Source organism: Balaenoptera musculus, chromosome 5 (assembly GCF_009873245.2).
Source record: "Balaenoptera musculus isolate JJ_BM4_2016_0621 chromosome 5, mBalMus1.pri.v3, whole genome shotgun sequence".
Classification (NCBI taxonomy): Eukaryota; Metazoa; Chordata; class Mammalia; order Artiodactyla; family Balaenopteridae; genus Balaenoptera; species Balaenoptera musculus.
The window spans coordinates 63332270-63358044 of NC_045789.1; positions in this window are offsets into that span (position 1 = coordinate 63332270).

A 25775-nucleotide genomic window follows, 5' to 3' on the forward strand; every position below is an offset into this window, starting at 1 on the left:
CCTTCATCTGTGACATATTTTTTTGCCATCTCATTTTTTTTTTTATGAGTGGGACTGTGTTCCTGTTTTTCTGGTTGTTTGGCCTGAGGCTTCCAACACTGGAGTTTGTAGGCTATTGGGGAGAGCTGGGTCTTGGTGCTGAGATGAGGACCTCTGTGAGACCTCACTCGGATGAATATTCGCTGGGGTCTGAGGTTCTCTGTTAGTCCAGTCCTTCTGACTTGGAGCTCCCACTGCAGGAGCTTCCACCTGACCCTGGGCTTGCGAACCAAGATCTCACAAGCCACATGGGACAGCAAAAGAAAAAAAAACCAGAACAATAACAAAGTAAAAAATAAAATTAGACTAGGAAACTAACAGATATGTTAGAAAGAATGTAAAAATATGGAAGGTACATCAGTACCACAATAGTAAAAAAGAGGAGGAGGGAAAAGAAAAAATATATAAGGGTAGGGAGCAGGAGGGCGGGGCAGGGAAAGGCCTTGGCTGTGGAGAGTGGGGCCTAAGCCAGGGTGAGGTTTGGGAGGTGGGCGGGGCTGATGCTCAGAACCCACAGGGCTGGAAAAGGCCCTGGGGGCTGTGGGGGGTGGGGCTTAGGCTCAAGGAACAGAAGGGGCCCAGGCATGCCCCCCACCCCTGGTCTCAGAGGGCAGGGGATCTCACCTGGGAGCCAGCAGGCTCCCTGGGCTCAAGTGGGCAGGGCAATTGCCCTCCTCTCCTCTCCTGCTCCTCCCTGAGGGCCACTCCCTCCTGCCTCTCCTGACCTCCCAGGTGTCCCTCCTATACCCCCAGGACCAATGCGGCCAGTGTGGGGGGAGGCTTTGGAGGGCAGGGGACTGGTCCAAGGCCTTGTTCTTAACCACTATGCCACACAGCCCCTCAGACCAGGCTGGTTCCCCACTCTAGTATGACAGTGATAATATTACACTGGGGGAGAACTGAATATGTAAGGACAATAATCAAGTGAAAAGTCTACATTCCTTGGTTTCCTTTCCTCCATTTCACACAGGTAAATGGCCAAGGCTAAAAATTTTACTTCCCAAGTACCTGAAAAGCTGTGGGTATCAGAATAAATCTATACTGGTGGAATCATATGTAACATATTTTAGGCCATTCTCTTGATATCTGATTTCTTTAGCCCCTCTCTTCTCACTCCAGTGCCCCAGCAGTCCTTGGGGGAGGCTTAAGTGGGTCAGGTAGGGACACAGCCCTGGCCTGAGCCCTGCCTGCTGCCTCTGGCCTTATCTGTGATGAAGCAGCCTTTGCTTGTTGTGACACAATTCTCAGAGGTCGTCTGAGGCAGCTGCAAGCTTGGCTAGAGTTAACAAAATTCGTTAAGCAGGAAATGAGTCCTCTAGAGCTTGGGGACTGCCCGCACAGCCAACATACTGACACTATTCCAAGTGGTTTCCTTCGGTCCTGGTCTCTGTAACCCATGATATGTATACCACGAGTTCACACTATTAACTTGAACTTCTATTACTGTAATGCTGTGAAGACTTACAGTTCAATTCAGCAACTTTTTTTTTAATTGACTAAGGGAATATCACTGTGGAAGAGACAAAAGGCAGCAGCATTAACATTTATTGAGCATATTATATACAAGGTCCTGACAGGAAATTTCAAATATGTTATCTCAGTTAACCTTATAACATTATGCAGTATTACCACTGTTTTTAAGGTGAGGAAATGAGGAGAAGAGAGGAAAGTGACATAATTAAGATCTCACATAGGAAAAAACCTAGAGGACCTTGGGTATGGAAGAGGCCTTTTAGATACAGCAACAAAGGCCCAATCCATGAAGGAAATAATTGATTAGCTGGGCTTCATTAAAATTAAAACTTCTACTCTGTGAAAGACAGTATCGAGAATGAGACCAAGAAGAGTCCTGGGGGAAGTATAAGTGTAGAAGTCCTAGAAATGAATGAGCCCTGTGTGCCTAAAGGACAACCAGAAGACCAGTAGCTGGAGTACAGTGAGAGAGAGGGAGAACAATGTATATGAGTCAGAGAAATCATCATGATCAATTCAGGTAAGGTCTTAGAGAGCACAGCAGTATCCAGGTGTATTATATAAAGGAAGAACTTCTGTGTCATGTTTAGCATAGGATTTATATATATTTTTCCACCTAAGTTTGTCCATTTTTATATCCATCATAGGTAATAAACATGAATGATCAAAAGAGAGAGAGAGAGAAATGAGAAGACAAGTCACAGAGTGAGAAAAAATATTTACAAAAGACACATCTAATAAAGGGCTGTTAACCAAAATATACAAAGAACTCTTAAAACTCAATAGTAAGAAAAAAAACATCCTGATTTTAAAAATGGGAGAAAGACCTTAACGGACACCTCACCAAAGAAGATATACAGATGGTAAATAAGCATATGAAAAGATGCTCCACATCATTTCTCATGGGGAAATGCAAATTGAAACAACAGTGAGATACCATTACACACCTATTAGAATGGCCAAAACCCAGAACACTGACAACACCAAATGCTGGTGAGGATATGGAGCAACAGGGGCTCTCATTCGCTGCTGGTGGGAATGCAAAATACTGTGGCCACTTTGGAAGACAGTTTGGCAGTTTCTTACAAAATTAAACACACTGTTACCAAAAAAAAAAAAAAAAAAAAAAAGCCATAGTGGAAACTGGGTATAGAATATGCTAGAACACTCTGCATATCTTTGCAACTTTCTATAAATCTAAAACTATTCTAAAATTAAAAGTTTGTTAAAATAAAAAATTTAAATATAAATATACTCTTACCCTATGTTCCAGCAGTTGTGCTTCTTGGTATTTACCCAAAGGAGTTGAAAACTTATGTCCACATAAAAACCTGTACACAGACATTTATAGCAGCTTTATTCATAATTGCCAAAACTTGGAAGCAACCAAGATGGCCTTCAGTAGGTGAATGGATAAATAGGCTGTGGTATATCCAGACAATAGAATATTATTCAGCACTGAAAATAAATGAGTTATCAAGCCATGAAAAGACATAGAGGAAACTCAAATGCATATTACTAAGTGAAAGAAGCCAATCTGAAAAGGCTACACACTGCATGATTCCAACTATACGACATTCTGGAAAAGGCAACACCATGGTGACAATAAAAGATTAATCATTCCTCGGGGTGGGATGGTGGGGGAGGGATGAATAGATGGACCAAAAAGAATTTTTAGTGCAGTGAAATTATTCTGTATGATGTTAAAATGATGGATACCTCTTATTATACAGTTCAAAACTATGAATGGCCTCATGGAGGAGAGCCCTCCTGCCCACCAGGAGCACCCATCTTGGACAGTTCAGTGAATGAGAAACATATAAACTTCCACTGTGTTTGAACTCATTATGCATTTTGGGTCTACTTGTTACAGGAGCTTGCATTACCTGAATATAGGTAGCAAAGATAAGTAGAGAAGCATTCAGGCTGGGAGTTAACTGGAAACCTAAATGGTGGCTAGATTGAGGTAGGTCACATTAAAGAGCTGAGGTTTCTTCTGTTAGCCACAAGTCAAAGTAAATCCACACTCTGACAAAGCTAAACTGTATGCAGGTAAAATATATTTTGAAGACTACCTATATGAGCATTTGACATTCAAAACTGAACTCTGAGCATTAACGTATCTTCTTACACCATCACTCTTTTATTTTGCAAAGAAGTAAGCCTCTTGAAATGATCTCCATGCTTCAAGTTTTGCACTTGCCATTCCATTAATGAGCACTCACTGATTTGTTAATGTGTTTTAGTTCCAGTTCCACTGACAAATGCTATAATTAGCCCCAGACAATGGAAGAGGACACCCAAGTTAGAAATACAGAAATGTTCCTACTCTAAGGAAAACTGAAGAACAAACAGAAAAACAAAGACTGCAGCTGGCATTATGCTCTCAGAGAAAACGAAGTGTTATAAAAGGTATTTCTATGCTCTTTCAGGCATACTTTTCCCCAGGCCAGAAACGTGGCACACAGCCCACGAAAGTCTGGAAATAAGAACTATATAAAAGCAATATTGCAGGAAGGAACAATAAAGAAATTAATTTGAAGCAGAAAGCAAGCACTTAGTGCAACCTTACTTTTCTGAATCAACAGTTTCTCTCTATATGCAACCTAAAAGATAAATGTTGGACATGGTCGGAAATTGTGACAGGGTAAGAAGAAGCAAGGGAAAAAAGTGTTTCTCAATTCAGAGGAAGCATGACATAGATTTTGAGAACACAGATTTTATTAGATTCCAAGGGAAGTTAGATGAGTAGGGAAACAGAAAACAGGAATAGAAGTTAGAGTGGCAAACAATGTGAAGGCATATAAGGAGATTCAAAGACAGAATGAGCTAACAGAATAATAAAGAATTCAGTCATGTGACCACGCCTAACTCCTGGGAAAGCTAAGAGATGTAAGCCAACTGTGTGCTCAGAAGAAGAGAATATGGATTTTCATGAACAAGTGTCATCCTCAGTCACTATGTTCCTCTGTGAGTCCATCACTTTGCTAATGCAGTTGTCTCAGAATGAAACTCTCTTTCCCCTTTTTTCTATTTTAGAGTGTGGAAAGACTGGCATTCATCAACATATAGCTATTGAGTAAATAGGTGTAGTCAGCATTACCAGACTTCCAGAATTAGAAAGAATGCATAAGACTTGATCCCAGTTCAAAAGGACCTCATTGTGGAAACACTGTGCTGTGCCATGGATAATAAACAAAGGAAATGAGATCCAGGGAAGCTAGTATTATAACTTATATTTTTATCACCTATAATTTAGATTTTTAACAGCCTTGTTGCACTAGCTGAGTTGCTGTAACAAAGAACAAAAATACAGGGGCTTAAACAAGATAGAGCTTTATTTCTCTGTCACATAATAGCCTGTATCAGAGTTGGTATGGTTGCTCTCCAGCAGGAAGGGAAAAAAGAAAGGGTAGGACAAACTTCTTTCCTTCTAAAGGCATGATCCTAATTTATACAATTACTTCCTCTCACATCCCATTGGCCAGACCAATTCACATGGCCAAACCTAGCTACAAAAAAGGCTGGAAATTGTGATCTTTTGCTGAGCAGCTGTGTGAAGCAGCAGAAATTTCTATTATGATGAAAAAGAGGAGGAAAATGAAATAGATACTGGAAGTCAGCACACTAACTTCCAAAAAAAAAGCCAATATAAGTTCCCATTTATAAATTCAAACTTTTGAAACTAATAATTTACCAGCCTGGGAGAAAATCATAGGAATGTTTATAATGATATGACACTTCATAATGAATAATGACACTTCATAAAGAATAAGAGCCTCAAATTCAGCTCTGTGAGAAATGGACTCTAGAAATACTATCAAGGAAGAAAAGTATACTATCCAGAGCAGTTGTTCCCAACATCACTGAATGTCACAAAATCACCTGTGATCGATGTCATGAATGTCAGGATCATCTGTGCAAATTATTTTTAAATATCAATGCCCAAGTCCTAGACATTTTGAATCTGCATAGGGGCCTGGGCATCTAAATTTTTTAAGTCCACAGGAGTGAATAGGATGCACTGTCAGGGCTAAAACCAATGATAAAGAGAAATTCAAAGTTAAATGCTCAAAGTCATCTAAAAGATTAAACTGAAAAGATTGATTTTTTTTATTTTAGTTTTTTTATCGAAGCATAGTTGATTTACAATGTTTCAGGTATACAGCAAAATGATTCAGTTATATATTTTTTTTTTCAGATTCTTTTCCATTATAGGCTATTACAAGATATTGAATGTACTTCCCCGTGCTATACAGTAGGTCCCTGTTGTTTATCTATTTTATATATTATTGTGTGTATCTGTTAATCCCAAATTCTAAATTTATCCCCCCTTTCCCCTTTGGTAACCGTAAGTTTGTTTTCTATGTCTGTGAGTCTATTTCTGTCTCATAAATAAGTTCATTTGTATCATTTTTTTAGATTCCACATATAAGTGATATCACAGGGTGTCTTTCTCTTTCTTACTTCACTTAGTATGATAATCTCCAGTTCAATCCATGTTGCTGCAAATGGCATTATTTCATTCTTTTTAATGGCTGTGTAATATTTCATTGTACCTTCTTTATCCATTCATCTATTGATGGACACTTAGGTTGCTTCCATGTCTTGGCTATTGTAAATAGTGCTGCAAATGAACGTTGGGGTGAATGTACCTTTTCTTTTTCTTTTTTAAATTTAATCAGATGTGATTTTAGTTTTTTTTAAATTTTTATTTCATATTGGAGTATAGTTGATTAACAATGTTGTGTTAGTTTCGGGTGTACAGCAAAGTGATTCAGTTATACGTATACATGTATCTATTCTTTTTCTTTTCCCATTTAGGTTATTACAGAATATTGAGCAGAGTTCCCTGTGCTATACAGTAGGTCCTTGTTGGTTATCCATTTTAAATATAGCAGTGTGTACATGTCAATCCCAAACTCCCAATCTATCCCTCCCCCTATACCCTTCCCCCCTGGTCACCATAAATTCATTCTCTTAAGTCTGTGACTGCGTCTGTTTCTGTTTTGTAAATAAGTTCATTTGTATCATTTTTTTTTAGATCCCACATATAAGAGCTATCATATGATATTTGTCTTTCTCTGATTTACTTCACTTAGTATGATAATCTCCAGATACATATATGTTGCTGCCAATGACATTATTTCATTCTTTTTTATGGCTGAGTAATATTTCATTGTATGTATGTATATATTGATATATATGTATATGTGTATATATACACATGTATATATATATATGATATATATATATCGTCCTTATCCATTCATCTGTTGATGGACATTTAGGTTGCTTCCATGTCCTGGCTATTGTAAATAGTGCTGCAGTGAACATTGGGGTGCATGTGTCTTTTCGAATTAGAGTTTTCTCTGGATATATGCCCAGGAGTAGGACTGCTGGATCACATGGTAACTCTATTTTTAGTTTTTTAAGGAACCTCCATACTGTTCTCCACAGTGGCTGCACCAATTTACATTCCCACCAACAGTGTAGGAGGGTTCCCTTTTCTCCACCCTCTCCCCAGCATATATTATTTGTAGACTTTTTGATGATGGCCATTCTGACAGGTGTGAGAAAACCTCACTGTGGTTTTCATTTGCATTTCTCTAATAATTAGCGATGTAAGGTGTCTTTTCATGTGTCTGTTGGCCAACTGTATGTCTTCTTTGGAGAAATGTCTATTTAGGTCTTCTGTCCATTTTCTGATTGGGTAGTTTGTTTTTTTGATATTGAGCTGTATGAGCTGTCTGTATGTTTTGGAAATTAATCCCTTGTTGGTCGCATCATTCACAAATATTATCTCCCATTCCGTGGGTTGTCTTTTCATTTTGTTTATGGTAAAAAGATTGATTTTTAAATAAACAAATATTGCTGGACTTCTCTGAGCAACCTCAAAGGATTTTAGATTATAAAAGATCAATTATGAAAGTACAGGACTAGGTTGTCTTCTAGTTCTGCCACTGACAGACCTTGGGCAAGTTCCTAAAGTGTTCTGAGCTTGATGTCCCTCATGTGTAAAATGAGAAGTTTACCCAAAACGATTGCTTGCAGCATTCTATGATCCCACATGTTTTCACTTCCTGCTAGCCAGTTATCTTCATTCACCAACATATTTTGAGTAACGTAAGAATAAAGTTAAAATCATTAACATTCAACAAATATTTACAGAGGTCCTACTTTGTGCTAGGCTCTGCCAGGAATAAAAAGAGAACAGAGATAAATGCAGGCTGGCCTTCTTCCTTATTCATGGATCTTACAAGCTAGCAACTGCAAAACACTGTACTGGGTTTTATATAATGTTGATCAGAAGCCTATTGATGGCCACCTTTGAGTGGTAGGAATATACACAGGTATTTCTGTCTCTATCTTTCTCTCTGCCTCTGTCTGTCTGTCTTCTCTCTCTCTTCCCTTTTCCATTTTCCCCTTTCTCCTTTCCACTCTCTTTTGTTTAAATTCAAATTTTCCTAGGATAAGTACATAACATTCCCATAATGGAAGAAAGTGATTCCTATAGAAAGCCTTCTTTTTAAAAAAAATTTTTGAAATATATTTTCAAATTCCTGCTCTCTTTTGTAACAGAGATATCAAAAGTAAGCAAAATGTAGGCAAAGAGATATTTGATAAGTTAGCGTTCATCCCAAGCTGAGAGAACTTGTACAAAGCTCAGTCCCCCTTCCATTTCCATAGCTTTCAGGAAAGGAAACACAGGTCCCGCAGAAATGTCATTGTGTGTGCATATGTCTGTGTGTGTATGCCTATGTGTATGTGGACACACAGGCATGTACATGTTCCATAGAGCAAAGGGGCAACAAAAACTGAGTGCAAATAAAAGACAATGAAGAATGAAAAATTGAAGAAGGAAAAATGAAAGAAGGAAAAATAGCTCTGCTCAAAAAACAATTAGCTCCTTTTTCTGTAAACCAAACCGCCTTGATAATTGAGGTTCCACAGGCAATTCCTACAGTATTTTCTCTGGTAACCTTCACCTCGCTGTGGATATTAAATGCTGCAAGGCTAACTACTGTTTGTTTCTTGGATACAAAAGACATTCCATTCTCTCTGAGTGATTCTGGGCTTCTCCTAAGGCGGGCAAACACCCTCTCCCAGTCAGCCCACAATCACTCTGCTACAGGAGAAGCACCATAGGAGGGATTATTCAAAAGACCAGAGAATCCAAAAGGCTGGGAATCTGTTGTGTGATTATTATTATTTTCCCAGTTGCTTCCCTTTCCTTCCTTATGTTTTGTTTAGGTTCAAGTATTTTTCATTTCCTAGTACACACAGTTTGAGAGGAAGAAAGAGAGAGCTAGCCAAGAACAGGACAAGCAGTGGGGCAAGCTAACACTAAATTGACAGTGTGGCCTGAATGATGCCACGTGAACTCTTCTGTAATTCATTTCTGAAAAGGGCTCACTGAGAACTCTATTATAAACGTTGGAAACTCCTAAGACTTCTTAATACATTTTATTGACGCTTATTTATTATTAAGTTGTAGAGTTAACCACGGGACTTACTGTTGACACATTGCTCTTTAATCAATATCTAGTAGAATCTCCATTTTTCATTACCTAGTAAGTTTTTCTAATCATAGTCTCCCTGGTGACCCTACAGATCAAAGAAAGGGAGGGGAGAATAGTTATGTTTACTACTATACTGAGTAGTAGTCTAAAGCATTTTTAATGGCCACTATAAAAATATGTTGAACATCTATATATGAAAATGTAATATCCACATATATCAAAAATAAGTAGGAATACTATTAAATGTTATTGTGTTCAGGGTAGAAGTGTTTTCACCCTTTCACAAAAAAAATTAACATGATATGGATACAGGAAAGCATTAATGATGTTTAGAGTTCATCTAAAGCAGTGATTCTCAACTAAGGATGATTCTGGCCTCCCCCAGGGAACATCTGGCAATGTCTGGAGACAGTTTTGATTGTCACAACTTGGAGGCAGGGGTATGAGCAACTGGTATCTGGTGGATAGAGGCCAGGGATGATATTAAACATCCTACAATCCACAGGACAGGCTCCCCCCCCCACAAAAAGAATTATCTAGCCCACAATGTCAGTAGTACAGGGTGAACATACATATTTTCAAGGTACCTTCCCAAAGCACTTAAATTGGAGGGAGAAAATGGGGAAAATTTTCCAAAACCCCAGTTTTGCTTATGAACTTTGACCACCCCCCTACATCTGGCCCCCATAGTTTTTACCATTCCACACCATATGTACATTCCCTGGCCAGAACAACCTGGTTGCAGAGTGGAAGAAGTCTCCTTCCTACTTCAAATAGTGTTCTATTGCTTATAACAAGGCTTCTCTCATCACTAGGAGTGGGGCACAAGCCAGAGATACCCATTAAGCTTTTTCAGAACACCCCCTCCCACCAGTTCTGATGTGTCTCTCAGTTTTCTGGGAGTTAGGGATATGCAGTCATCAACACACATCCCTAGCACCATGCAAAGTAAATACAAAATAGGATTTGTAGGAAGAAGACTGATAACTAGAGAAAAAGCAGTGTGGAGGGCTTCCCTGGTGGCGTAGTGGTTGAGAATCCACCTGCCAATGCAGGGGACACGGGTTCGAGCCCTGGTCCGGGAAGATCCCACAGGCCGCGGAACAACTAAGCCTGTGCACCACAACTACTGAGCCTGTGCTCTAGAGCCCATGAGTCACAACTACTGAGCCCGCGTGCCGCAACTACTGAAGCCCACGCGCCTAGAGCTCGTGCTCTGCAACAAGAGAAGCCACTGCAATGAGAAGCCCGCACACTGCAAAGAAGAGTAGCCCTCGCTCACTGCAACTAAAGAAAGCCCATGCGCAGCAACGAAGACCCAACACAGCCAAAAATAAATAAATTTATTTAAAAAAAAAAAAAAGCAGTGTGGATAAGATCACCAAGCTCTCATAATCCTACTGAGTTGACGAGACTGGATGCATACACAAGCGAATCAGTCGAGAGGGACCCCACATACTTATACTAAGGCAACTGGTAACTGCAGGGACTTCCTGCTTCCAGAAGTGATAGGGAGACTCCAGAGCACTGCCCTGTCCTTCCTATGAGTGACTCAGAGCTACTGAGCCAGATCTCTACTAAGCCAAAAAGAAAGAAAATGAGCCTCCAGAGACATTTAGATTGGTCTCTCCTTGGAAAGAGAATGGAATGGAATGAAGTGGGCAGTAAAGAAATCACAGTGCATTGTACATAGTAAAAGCACAGATTAGTTTCTGAAACTTATATTTTGATTGTGTATGTGCGTGTGCCTGGAAAATGTTTTTGCTGCTAAAGTTGCTGTCATTGTTACTTTGGCTTTACTCCCTCATTAACCAGTCTCTTTCATTTGTAAAAGTGCTTTGATGTTAGATACCAACGGACACAGATTACAGAAATGCCCAAATCTCAGTTCAGGACTTTGGCCCAATTTTTACTTTAGTCCTACAACTGCTGCTGCCACTTCACTTGACTCACTACCACTGAGAGTGTGATTCCTTCAGGGAAGTTTTGAGAGACTTCTTTATGAATACCTGAAGCACTATTGGGCTCATTCCAGGACAGAAGTTTAAATAATTCATGAGAGCTGTGCCTGCAATTGACAAAGACAAGGCAAACTGCACAAGAGCAGCTTATCCCTTACATGCCTTTACATGGTCTTTGATAACACAAGCAGCTAGCACGGAATTCAGTAATGCTAAAAAAATAAATAAATAAAATTTTAAAAATTTAAGTGCTCCAAAGAAGGCAAGACAAATATTTAAAGAATAGTTATATCCAAAAGCAATGTGAACGTGATTGCCACCAGGTGATAAAAATTAAAGAAGTACAACATTTTTTAGCCAGGTTTGGAAATGGTCCCTTCAAGAACCAGACCATTTTCATGTTCAAGAGGATACACTAAATAGAGAGTGGTTTTCTCCACATAGAAGCCTTAAAGATTTTTTCATGCTCCTGACAAAATGAATGTTGGATGGTGCTTGAGGTTGTTGAATAATGAAGATGTTAGCTATGTCTCTAATGATGTTAGAAAGCATTGCATTACACAGATAAATGTTGTGTAACTACACTAGGTCAGTGCAAAAGATAGGATATTGCTAGAATGACAGTCGTATCCTTAAAATGCATTCTACTGGCATAAAGATAAAAATGAGTCTGTCTCAGGAGGCCAGCATGCTGCATAAGCCAGAATGCCCAATCATGTAACCATCTAGGCTTTCATAATTTTGTTGTTGATAAAGTCATGAGCCCATTGCCTACTCTTTCAACACCACTGCCCACTGGCCAACAAAATGGACTATTCCATTTTATCCCCAAAGCCCACATCTTCCCTTCTCCAAACTGTAGTTTATGCATCTCCCTCTACCCAGAGCTTCCTTCCCTCCATTTTTATCAGGCAAACTCCTCTCCATCCTTTAAGGTCCATTTCAAATGTCATCTTTCAATGAAAGCTTTTATGGGCCCACCCCCTCCAAACTAGACATGACACCTGGTCTGACTATTTCTTGTGACATTACTTTATACCTTGCCTTGCCTTCACTTATTTTATTTACTTATCAGCATTTAGTTTTCCTCTGTCTTGTAACCATTTTAAGGCAGTAACTATGACGTAATCTTCTATGTACTCTCTGCAATATCTGGTACTGTGCTATGTACTTGAAAATGCTCAATACATGTGGCCGAACTGATCAATAACACTTTCCCTTTGACAGTTTGGGACTCGCTTTTCATCCTTTTATCACCTCTCTACTTCCTCTCTCACCCCTGCTCATAGGAGTCAGCACAAAGTGACCTCTGCTACGCCTTGAAAATACTGGACGATCAGAGGTTAGAAGTTTAACACTCTCTTTGTAAAGGGTTGCTGCCACTCTGTCTCTCTAGGAGTTGTGGGATTCTAGATCTCAAAAGCCCTTTATATAATATCCAAGTCTTGGGTTAAGTAAACTGCCCAATGTCACAGATAGAGCAGACCTTAGACTAAAATCTAATGTGAGGATGAGATCTTTTGTTGTTCAGTACTGTTGTCATAGATATGGTTAGTTTTTCTTTTTTGGGATCTTGAGCTGATTCATTCCAGGAATGTGATTTTTAAGTATGAGCCTAAGATTATTAATTTGCCAAAACAATAATATTTATAAGAAACCTTGAATTTACTTATACAGCCAGCATGCTCTACCTTGACCCAAAGTTTCAATGATGAGTATATCAGATTTTAATACGTACAAACATATACTTGCCTGTGACAAAACCACTCCAGGTTCTATTGGTACTATCAAAAACATCCAAAGAAAAATGAACTTCAAATAGAAACATTTTGCTGATTTTATTCTCAGTAGACCTCACCAGAAACCAAAGTCATTGAGGAATAATGTTTCAAATGAAGTGAAAATAATGAATCAATAACGTGACTGGAAAATTCTGGGAAATGGATCAGAGTTTTGAAAAATCTTCACAGAAGATTTTCTTCCAGGGAGCAATCGCAGCATCCAAATGCATTTACTATTGGCTTGCTGTGATTTCTGTGGAGCAGAAACTAACCAAGGCCCTTCCTGCTCACTTCCATTTTTCATGTGGTTGGTTGTAAACTCATATTCCTTTGTTCGAGCACAACCTAAAATGTCTTCATCACACTAAATTAAGAGATTTTTATACCTTATGATTTGTTGATTTTATAGCTTCCTTATATCCGAAAGTTAAGATGACCTTTTGCCCCAACAGTGTTTTCAGAAAGGTATTCACTAAGTCTCAGTTTCTTTATGATGCTTGTGTGTGTGATTCTCCCTTAAGGTGATTATCACATAGGTGAGTATGACATAGTTCTACACAATGCTTCTCCCATGTCGTGAGGTTCAATAATAAAATCCTGATGATAGTATCTAATTATAATAAAGACCATTGGAGCTACTGAACACAAACTCCCACAGGCCTATACAGCCAAACAGAAGCAAAAACTTGTGCTGTTATGTGGTAAATTCAAAGTCTTGAACACATAAAATCAAGAAAATTTTGATAAAGGCAGATTTATATTTTTAGATCTCTGTAGGTAATAAGAGGTCATATCTAAGATTTGCTGCATAATAAAAGTAACTTCAGTCAACCTATCTGTCAATCTGGACAGGTCTTTAGGGGAAAGTCCATGCAAAGTAGAACACCAAAGGGTTATATAAAGTATATGAAAAAATGCAGGTTATAAGGAAAATCCTTTTAGTTTTGGAACTGATGAAGTTTGACCATGAAATAATATGACCGGCTTCTAACAGCATAACCAGATGTAAATTCTGGTTGAAATAGGTATTGTCCTTTCAAAACAATCATCTTGGGAGACTATACATATTCCAACCATACTGCTTTTGTTCCCAAAATGTCATCTTTTAACATTGGTTTCAGGGGCACTTTCTCAAGATCTTCATCCTTTTAAGTTGGGCCTGATTTTTGGAAACAATCTGCAACAGGCAGATTCTAGGGTGCCCCCATGACCTCTGCCTCCTGGTGTTCACGCCCTAGTGTGATCCCGTCCTCTCAATGTGGGCAGGGTCTGTGACTCGTCCCTAGCAAGAGAATATGGCAAAGGTAGCAGGATATACCTAACTACATGTCCATGATAATATTACCTAAGATTGTAACCCATTTGCGAGGAGACACGCTCTCCCTTGCTGGCTTTGAGGAAGCAAGTCACCACGTTGAGAAAGTCCATATAGCAAGGAGCTGAGAGTGGCCTAAAACCGACAGACAGCCAGAAATTGAAGCCCTGAGCCAACATACTGGAAGGAACTGAATGCTGCCAACCACCATGTGAGCTTGGAAGCAAACCCTTCCCAGCCAAGCATTCAGATGAGATCCCAACGCTGGCTAACAGTCTGCAACCTTACAGAGGAGCCAACTAAGCCATGCCCATACTCCTGACACACAGAAATTTTAAGATAATAAGTGTGGGTTGTTTTAAGCTGTTAAGCTTGTGACAATATTATTACACAACAGGAGATAACTAGTACACAAACTGTGGTCATTCTGAGCCAGGACTGGTCAATATAATACGTAATATTTTTCTTACCCAAGCTATCATTCTCAAATCTTATCCTCTAATTATCGTTTCCTTACCTTGCTTTCCCACCAATTCACTCCTAACAAAATCAAGAGTTCCCCTGAAAAGGAAGCACTTTCAAATCTACCTAATTCTTTACAGTTTAGATTAATAGCATCTAGCATTTATAGGACATTTATTATGTGTCAGGCACTGGACTAATAAGCACTATACATATATTACTTTATTAATCCACACAACCCTATAAGGTAGAAATTCTTAAATAATTAAAATAATTTTCCCAAGGCCAAAAAGCTAGTAAACAGTAGAGCTGAAAAATCTAACTCAAGCAGTCAACTTCCAGAGCCTACACAATTAATATCTACCCTATAAAGAATCTCAGCAAGCATTATCTCATTTAATCCAGACAAGGTCCCCATGAGGTAGGTATTCTAGTGACCAGATTTACAGATGAAGAAACCGGGCTCTGAGAGTTTAAGAGATAATGTTATTCAACGTGTTAATGGTCAAGTGGAGACTAAAGGAACCAAAATTTCGTTGATGCCTTAATCCAGTGCTCTTTCCACCACAAGAATACCAGTCAGTTGTTGCTCTGCAGTCCTGAGGCTGATCGCCTTGTGAGCAGGTCTGGTAACATGAGTGCAGCAATATCCAAAAGAGAAGCTCTGAAACTGTTTTGAATGAAGCCACCATCATCAAGACACTCAAGGGTAAACACACTCAAGGGTTCTATTTGGAAGATAACACTCATCTCCAAGCAATATTTCTATGATCACAAAATTATAATCGCATTACTTTATAGTCACACCTCATAAGCAGACACAAAACTAAGACATTAAATATAAGGTACATAACTGTGAAATGCGATTTCTTAAACTATGAAATGAGGAGGGCTAGAGAAGATCAATACTTCTCAAAGTATGTTCCTGGGGACACTAACCCCACAAGATGTTCAGGGGAAAAAAATACATAGAGGGGTGCAGTTTGCATGGTCAAATAATTTTATGCTATTTGCAGCCCTCTGAGAGGCTTAATAGTCCACATTAGCACTTAGAGGCTCTAAGTTCTGCACTAAAGAAATCTATGAACAGCTGCTGAACCCAGTGGCTTCAAAACTTTCTAACTACATAACCTTTTTTCCTGAGAACACTTATTAATGTCTGCTAGGACTCTCATTTCTACCTAGGAAATTCTATGAATTTACCTCAAGGTTAATTTTCATTTCACAGGAGGTTAAAAATGAAGTTTGACCTATAAAGTGAGTTAGAGATAGTTTGTTTAAATTATACAGAACTTAGGAGGTAACTGCAAATGTCCCCAAGAGCGCACATTTTCTCCAGGCTTCCAATCCATCAATTTTAGCTGCCCATTACCTACTCATTCTTTTCAAGGTACCTTGAGTTGATGATTTTTGATGAATCTGAGAATATAAAATAACATTTACAGATAATCAACCCATTTCCAGAGCACAGTTTCTGGGTGTAACCATTTATTCTACCAACTTGCTTCAAGTAATCACACATCTCGCTGCAAAGGAAGAGAAAAAGGGCAAATACATTACATTTCTATTACATGAGTAGTCTGTGAAGTTTCCCCCATGCTGTTCTCACCGTTTATATTTTTCTTTTTTTTCCATATTAAAGTGTTTGGTAGAATTTCCTCACCCAAATCATTTCATAGTCTGTAAAGTCGAGACAGTAACTTGGAGGCTTAATGACTCAGTTCATGTTCCTTTATCAAGTCAATGCCCACACAGCCAAGTGATTAGTATCAGATATAACAAAGATGCTTTCAAGAAAATTGTGGGTGCTGCTTTAGAGCCATTCTTTTGATCTGTGAGTCATCCTGGCTCCAGTCTCAACTTTAGGTAAATTGTTTAACTTTTCTTAGGCTTTGTGTTTTTAAGCCTCTGTTTCCTCATCTACAAAATGGGCTTACAATAGCTCCTACATTATAGAGTTGTTGAGGGGAGTAAATGAGACAGAGCATGGGAAATATCACTCAGTTCATTTATTCAAAAAAGTATTCGTATGCCTAAAACTCTGCTTTTAGGGGTGTTACCACACTTAATGCTTATAATAATAAAACTTACATGGTAGCTCCTGTCATTCGAATTCTTATAGAAGACGAAACAGGAAATTTAAGAATTTTGCCCACAGTCACCAAGCTGATATAAGTGGAGAACCATAGACTTGAACTTTTTTCTATTTTGACTCTTTGTTCTTTCCATTGCACCACACTGATGCTCAACAAACAAAATGTGTTGTGCCCCCTAGCATGTATTTGCCAAGATGCTGAAAAAAAAGAAAAACAAAAACAAAACTTAAGTCAAACCTGATGCTTAGGCAAAGCTGTGAAGTAATAAGCAAAACTGATCTCCTCTATCCTTGCTGTCCAACTCCAGAGAACAGAATCTTCATGTTGCCCCTGTAAGCCCTGGGATTTTCTCACAGTGCTTCACTAGGGCTACCTATCCAGATAGTAGCCCATCATCTAGATCAGTGCTACTCAGTATAGCTGGTCCATCAGCTTGTTAGCAGACAATGACAAAACAAGAGGTTTGCACTTGAATGTGAATTAATTTCTTGCTTCCTTCAATTAGAAAAGTCTTGATACCAAAAAAAAAGGAAGATGAAAAAAAATCAGCTTAACTAAAAAAGAGTGCTTAGTGATCCTGCAAGCTACTAATCTCATGGTGGTAGACCAGGAGCAGTCCCCAGACTACACTTTGAGTAGCAGTGTTCTAGAATATACCCAGCCCCCTCTTCTCTTTCCTCAATAGAACGTAACTATTTATGCTCATTTCCCATTGGTTCTGCTCTTCTCAATAACTAACCTAAGAGAGTAATTCACGTAAAGGTATTGGTATTGCTAATGGTTAATGTTTGGTGTCTCTTGATAAAATTTTTATCATTTAAAATGGGTCTATTATAGATGTTCCTTAACCAAGAGAATCATTCAAGCGTGGGGATTTTAGGTACCATGCAAGGGTGTGAGACACATACATTAGGGAGATACATGATAATTTAGGTGCTACTTAAATCACATCAAACTGACCCACAAGTGTGTGTGCATGAGGACACGTGTGTGACCTGTGGTAGTGTGGTAAGGCATGGAGTGACACGTTGTCATGATGTGAGGATCAGAAAGAAGCTGCTTGCTCTTTAATCAAAAGATTTCCTCTGAGTTTGCCAAGGACATGCAGGATGAATTTAAACCTTGCTTCTCTATCAGAGACAGATAGTTTTCTCTCTCCTCTTCCCTACTCTTGGTACCAAGGGAGGCTATACATCCAGTGTGCCAAGAAGAGTGCCTGGCACATAGTAGGTACTCAATAAATTCACTGGTCCCTCAGCAAACATCCACTTGGTACTTATTTTGTACCAGGCACTATTCATAAAACAGGGAAGGAAACAGATAAAGACCCTGTTCCTCATAATGCTCACGTTCCAGTGGGAGAGACATTAAATACAGGAGGGAAGAAAGTAAGGAACAGCCTTTGAGAAGCCCAAGCTGGGGGCAAAAGGAGGAAAAAGCATACTAAATGTGTACTGCCTACAATGTGTTTTTTCTCTTGACCATATCCAAATGTAATGGTATCATGATAGTTCTATAGCAGGCCTGAGTTTGGTTATTTAAATTGCTCCAAGAGGCAGTTGGACTGTGTTTAAGGAAGAACTTTCTTACTGGGATAGATTACCATGGGAAGGTACAAATTCCATTCCCTGAGTTTTCAAGACAAAATAACCCTCAAAACAAGTGATTTAAATCCAACCCTTACTAGGAACCATGAGTAGAAGAAAGAATACTGGACAGGAAAACTGAGCCCCTGCTGTGCCATTTATAAGCTGGGTGAGCTTGACCAAGTCACCCCACCTCTATAATCCTCAGTGTCACCTGTGGAAAGAGAAGGGAATATTTGATGACCTCTGGACTGCCTTCTCATCTTGCGATTTCAGTGATACTAAACCCTTTGTGTCTTCAAATTCTCTTCTTCTGTATTTTCATTATTATAGGTTTTCACTGGGAAAAAAAATAGGGTACATCACTTCTGAAAGTATATTGTTATCCTCAAGATTTTTTAAAAAGTATATCCCACTGCTGGGACTACAATTGTACAGAGTCTGAGAGACAGATAGACAGGCAGACAGAGAAAGAGAGAACCCACAATAACATCATCATGTCTGCATTTGCCAGGAAACGTTCGACTCGGCTCTTACTGTCATGTAGTGCATCTCCCTCACTATCATCATACAGGTAAACCAACCTTTATACAGTCTATACTGCTGTAAAGCAATATGTAAACCCAATTTTGGTCATTTAAAGCACATCGCAAGTGCGCTAGTGAAATTGCTATTAAAGAGAATTCTTTTATTATCTTTTGCAATGTAAATGAACACCCATATTTCATTTTCTGTGATAATCTGGGTTTGTATGAATTTATGCTTAAAATTATAGTCAATATTTACCAAGAACCCACTCTGTGTCAGGCTTTATACCAAAAGGTATATAGAGTATTATATCTAATACTAATAACATCTTTTTGAAATTAGTGTTATGATTATCACCATTTTATAGATGGGGGAAAGTGCAGCTCAGAATGGCTAAGCAATCAATCCAACGTCACACAACCAGTAGGAGGAAGAACTAAAGGCAAACCTACATGTACGCGATCCAAGAGCCTAAGTTCTTAACTGCTACCCTACTGTGCCCATGAAAACTGAGGCAAGGGTCTGCCCTGGGAGCATGTGGAATCTGGGGGCTCACTTTGTCCTGTGGCTTCTATTTCCTTAGCCCCAAAGTCCTTACACCCATTTCTCAGCTACAAAACCTTGTTTCCACATCTGACAAACAGCATGGAGTTTCCAGGCATAGATGCTGCTCTCAGAAGCCCAGGTCTGTGAGCACAGATAAATCATGGGAGACTCAGAGAAGAGCGGCCAAGCCATGAGAAGGCTCAAAGCCATGTTATCTGGGGACAGTTGGAAGAAGTGGGCAGGTTTGGAATGGAGTGGAAAAAACTCAGGGAACCGTGCTATTAATTTAACATAGTCTTCTCACAGTTCAGTGGTCTCATTTGAAGAAGTCACTTCAGCCAGAAGCAGCAAACTCTTGGTACATTCAGCAACACAGATATATCTTTAAAATATAGGAAGAAACAAAATGTGATCTGTACCACAATGCCATCTATTTAAATTAAAACTCTATAACGAAAGAACAATGCCTGGTTTGTAAGAACTCATACAAGCAGAAGGATACGCATCACACGTATTACAATGCTTGCCTATGGGGAGCAAAGCGGAGTGTCAAAGGAAAGATTTGTCCAATTTTATTTTAGTCAGAATATATGAAGGAGGATGACATGTGTTAAATAAGCTCCAGGGGATAATGCTAGGATCAGCAGGTGAGACTTGAAGAGCACTATTCAAAATATATCCAGAACCCAAGCACTTTCACACCTCCCCTCACCCAAAACACCATCATCTCTGGTCTGAACTATGGCAACAGCCTCCTAACTGCTCTCCCTGAGTCCACCCTTTTCCCTGTATAGTCTATTTGCAGAGCAAATCTTTTAAAACATAAGTCAGATCATATTAGTCCCTAGCTCAACCCTCTCCAATGACTCCCCATCTTATTTAGAGTAAATTCCAGTGTCCTTACAATGGCCCACAAGGCCCCACATGACCTGGCTCTCATTCTCTTTCTAATCTCATATTCCACCACTCTCCCCTTTGTATTCCCCATTCCAACCACACTGGTCTCCTTACTGCTCCATGAACACACCAAGCACACCTCTACCTCAGGGCCTTTGCACTTATGTTTCTATTGCCTGAAATATTCTTCCCCCAGATACTCACATGGCTCACTCACGACTTCAACTGAAAGTCACTTGTCAGCGAGATCCTTCCTGACCACCCTAGTTAAAACTGCAAGTGCCCAGGGACTTCCCTGGTGGCACAGTGGTTAAGAATCTGCCTGCCAATCCAGGGGACACGGGTTTGAGCCCTCGTCCGGGAAGATCCCATATGCCGCGGAGCAACTAAGCCCGTGTGCCACAACTACTGAGTCTGCGCTCTAGAGCCTGTGAGCCACAACTACTGAGCCCACGTGCAACAACTACTGAAGCCGTGCTCCGCAGCAAGAGAAGCCACCGCAATGAGAAGCCCACGCAACACAACGAAGAGTAGCCCCCGGTCGCCGCAACTAGAGAAAGCCCATGCACAGCAATGAAACCCAACGCAGCCAAAAAAAAAAAAAAAATTGCAAGTGCCCACCGTTGCACTCTCTATCTTCCTTTCTTACTTATCTCCTGTCATACTCTTCATTCTACATGCTTTTATTTGTTCTCACCCTCCCGTAGAAAGCAAGCTTCAAGAGCACAGGGATTTGTCTATTTTGTTCACTGCTATATCCACAGAACATAAACAATATCTAGTACCTGGAACATGGTATGCACTCAATAAATATATTTGAATTGATTTTTTGGCTGCGTTGAGTCTTCGTTGCTGTGCATAGACTTTCTCTAGTTGCGGCGAGCGGGAGTTACTCTTCGTTGCAGTGCACAGGCTTCCCGTTGCGGTGGCTTCTCTTGTTGCGGAGCACAGGCTCTAGTCGCACGGGCTTCAGGAGTTGTGGCACGCGGGCTCAGTAGTTGTGGTGCACGGGGTTGGTTGCTCCGCCTCATGTGGGATCTTCCCGGACCAGGGCTCAAACCCGTGTCCCCTGCACTGGCAGGCAGATTCTTAACCACTGCGCCACCAGGGAAGTCCTGAATTGATTTTTGTTCAACACAAACAACTTCCTACATGGGAATTATTTGGCAGTCCAGTAGTTAGGACTCCGCGCTTTCACTGCCGATGGCCCGGGTTCAATCCCTGGTCGGGGAACTAAGACCCACAAGCTGCATGGCTCAACCAAGAAAAAAAGAAAAACTTCCCACAGATCTGTTCGTAGATGAAGTGATATACCTCCGGGGGTAATGAGCTGTGAATCCCCACAAAGATGCTTAAGAAACCAGGGTCATATTTCCAGTCCCCTATACCTAGTGAATTAAACACCAGTAGTTTGGGTGTTTTTGCTTTCTTTCGTTTTGTTTCATTTTTAATGTAAATCTTTTAAACCCCATGAGTCTGTTTGGTAACATTTTCTCCTGAATACAAAAAAAAGCAGCATACATCTAACTGCAAATGAGAAATATGAGGACAAGCTCGTGTTATCATATAACTGTATTATCTGAAAAAAATTTAATCATTTCACGTAATTTAAATTCTTGCCCTTTGCTCCTTTATGTATATTTTTGTATTAAAAAAATCTGCTTAAAATCAGTTCAGTTCTTCCCTTTGGGGTATTTTTGTTTTTGTTTTTGTTTTTTTTTGGCTGCGTTGGGTCTTTGCTGCTGTGTGCAGGCTTTCTCTAGTTGCAGAGAGCGGGGGCTACTCTTCGTTGTGGTGTGTGGGCTTCTCATTGCAGTGGCTTCTCTTGCTGTGGAGCATGGGCTCTAGGGCACGCTTCAATAGTTGTGGCTCAGGGCTCTAGAGCGCAGGCTCAGTAGTTGTGTCGCATGGGCTTAGTTGCTCTGCAGCACGTGGGATCTTCCCAGACCAGGGCTCAAACCCGTGTACCCTGCATTGGCAGGCAGATTCTTAACCACTGCACCACCAGGGAAGCCCCTGGGGTAGATTTTTAAACAAAAACATGGGAGGATTAAAAAGAGGAAGCAAATAGTCTACTGATAGTTGAGATTTTTTTCTATACTCTCTTTATTTCTGTATGATAAGAAGGTTGAAATCATGTGTGGGAAGACCAAAAAAAAAAGAGAATGCCTGTTCTAGGGTCCATAAAATTTAGTGATGTCTTCCCTCCAGGGAAGAAAATACTTTGATTATATTTTTTACAGAGATGAGAAAATTGCAGGATCCAAGAGATAGAGACCCATGCTTTAGACTCTTTTAAATGTGTGCTAAAGTAAGATCCAGATATTTCCTGCACTACCTCTGTCCTCTGCTAGAAGATGTGATTCTTCAGTTGTGTGAATAGTCCAGGGGTCCTACAGGTAACTGGGTGATGGCAACAAGCGTGGTCCTCTGCTCCATGAAGAGAAAATTCTGAAGCTGACCTGGAAACTCTTCAGAGCAGAGGAGGTGTTTCACCCCTGCTTACACTTTCCTCAGCACAGAGATTGGGGACCCATGGGAATATCTAATTACAACATTTTATTTCCTCCAAGACAGAGGGGCAGATCGATCCTACTCCTTTTATAGAAATACCTCCTTTATAAACAAAGAAGTTTTGAGTTTGTGATTTTTCAGTAATACACATTCTCCTCCCTGTTGCCCATATGTAGTCTATTTTGGAAAGGAGCTCCCAGATGGACCACAACTAAGAACAGGTGTCAGTAATTACCGCTGTTCCGCACTCCCTGCCAGGGCAGGGATATCTCAAGGGATTTTTTAAGGGAATTCCCCAACACTGAGCGGAATAGTGGTCTATAGTGTCACTGTTTCTTTTCCTGACATTTTACCTTTCATGCTGCCCACACCAATTCACATCCTGATAATGGAGTGGTTCTTCATTCTACAGAACATATGCTTTATTACAGAAACTGAAACTCTAAAAGAAAAATTGTTTAGTAGTCATTCAATAGTAGATTCTGAGTGCTCGCTACATGCCTAGCATTATGATCAGTGCAGAGGTGAAGATTGGGGGCCAGGGGAATGAGGGAAGGCAGGACAGTGAAGAGAGATCTCTTCGAATGGACTTGAGGATATGGGGAGGGGGAGGGGTGAGATGTGACAGGGTGAGAGAGTGTCATGGACATATATACACTACCAAATGTAAAATAGATAGCTAGTGGGAAGCAGCCGCATAGCACAGGGAGATCAGCTCTGTGCTTTGTGACCACCTAGAGGGGTGGGATAGGGAGGGTGGGAGGGAGGGAGATGCAAGAGGGAAGAGATATGGGAACATATGTATATGTATAACTGATTCACTTTGTTATAAAGCAGAAACTAACACACCACTGTAAAGCAATTATACTTCAATAAAGATGTTTAAAAAAAAAAAGATTCGCAGAGAAAGAAAATCCTGAACCCTTCTGGCTAATTAGGGCAACCCATATAAAAGAAATTTTATTACTAGACTCTAGAAAAGACTGCTTGTTCTTTGATCCTATTTAGTAAAAAAAAATCCAAACCATTCACACAAAGAAAATTCCCCATGATAAATTGTGCTTTGATGATGGCTAGGGTTCATTATTTAAGTCCATTGCACATCCAGTCTACTTACATTTAACTTTTCTGTGGTACGTTTGAGTTTATTTTGTTTTAAATTCAGTGATTTAGGAGGTTATATAAACCGATCTACAGACTTCTTGTTTCTAACTATAATGTCAGGTGTGCCAAAGTACTGCCCTATGCTCACATGTTCAAAAGCTGCTTATAACTCAAAGATACAGAATTCTCCAGCAATAAAGTATCTGGTTTATGAAAATTGTTCAGTTACATGACTCAGGAGTTTTCCAGCCCCGAATCTTTGGGTGTCATCAAAAATGTCTTATACTGGGACAGAGGTAGTTTTTTGAATAATTCATTCTTGTTTTCTTATTATAAATATGTTAATTAGAGGAAACTTTGAAAATACAGAGGTGAACAAATAAGGAAAAAACACCCACAATCTCACTGTACAGCGGTAACTACTGATATTTCATACACATCCTTCCAGCATTCCAGTGTTTTTGTATATATTCATATATACATACTTTTAATTTAGGAATTTTTCATTCTGTATGATACTTTGTCTTCTGTTTTCTTAAGTTAACGATATATTTCAAAAAATATACCATGTCCTAAGATATTCCTTTAGTCTATAATATTTTTATTTTTAATGGTTGTACAGTATTTCATAATAATGGCTAATACTTATTAAATATTTACTGTGTGACATTCACCACTGTCGTTTATTTAAACCCTGTTACAATTCTATAGGGCAGATGATATTATTAACTTCATTTTAAAGATGAAGAAACTGAGGTGCTGAGAGGTTAAGTCACTTATCTAAATTCATATGACTTGTAAGTGGCAGAGCTGAGATTCAGATCCAGAGAGTCTGCTTCTAGCCGGCTCACTGAGTCACTAGGCCGTAAAATACATAATGGAGTAGTATACCAACACACAACAGTTTATATAACATGTTCTCTATTTTCGAGTATTTTGGTTGTTTGTAGGGTTTTTTTCTAATAAATAAAGGCATACACACAGACACACACACACACAAAAAAAAGAGAGATCTCTTCATACCCACATGCTCACAATCTACTGGGCAGACAAGACTATTACTATAAAATAAAATAATTAAAGAGTAATGTAATATGGTTTTTCGTACCATAAAAACAACGAGCAGCTTTAGCACTGGAGGAGACGATATTCTGTGTGCCTTAACTAGACTGGGCCCTGAATAACAGGAGAAAGAAATGGAGAAGCTAGTGGAGTCAGGCTCTAGATAAGCCTGGCCAAAATCAATTGGACAACAGTTCTGTCCCTCTGTCGGCATCCCGTCCACAATGCAGCCACAGGGTATGGTGGGGGCCACAAATAACCTCAGAGCGAACCAGGCCACAGGTTTCAGTCCCACTTTAATGTTCCCTCTTTGGATTGTTTAGCACGTAGAATCCAATTCTCAGAAAACACAAAATTAAAATACTGCAGTTAAGTCAACAAATTCTTCCTTTTTTACAGAACCAGATGATTCTACGCATGTATTTGTGATTAGCTTTTCTCCAAAGGAAGAATTTTAAACAGGAAACAATTAGCAAGAAATTCTGAAAGCAGGTACATGATCAGGGCAAAAAGTCTGGGTCCCAGAAAAGCAGGGAAGGAGTTAGTGTTTAAATCCCAGGTAGAAGGAATCAATTCTGCAAGCACAGTGCAGCCCCATCCTGGGAGTGACAATCTCCTATTAAAGGTCTTTAGACCCTCCCTCAGTATATGACTGTCAGGCCCCAGAACACAGGCCCTGGCTGTTTGACCACAGGCACATGACTTTACACTCTATAGGGAACAGAGGCAATCCCACCAACCTCCAAGAACTTGGTTGTTAGAGACAATACAGACAAGGGCATAGTACAGGGCCAAGGACAGAAATTACTCAACTGACATTTATTATTACCATTGTTAATAACAATTTTATTATCACCCCTTCTCTCCATCAAAGCTTCTTATTTTTTT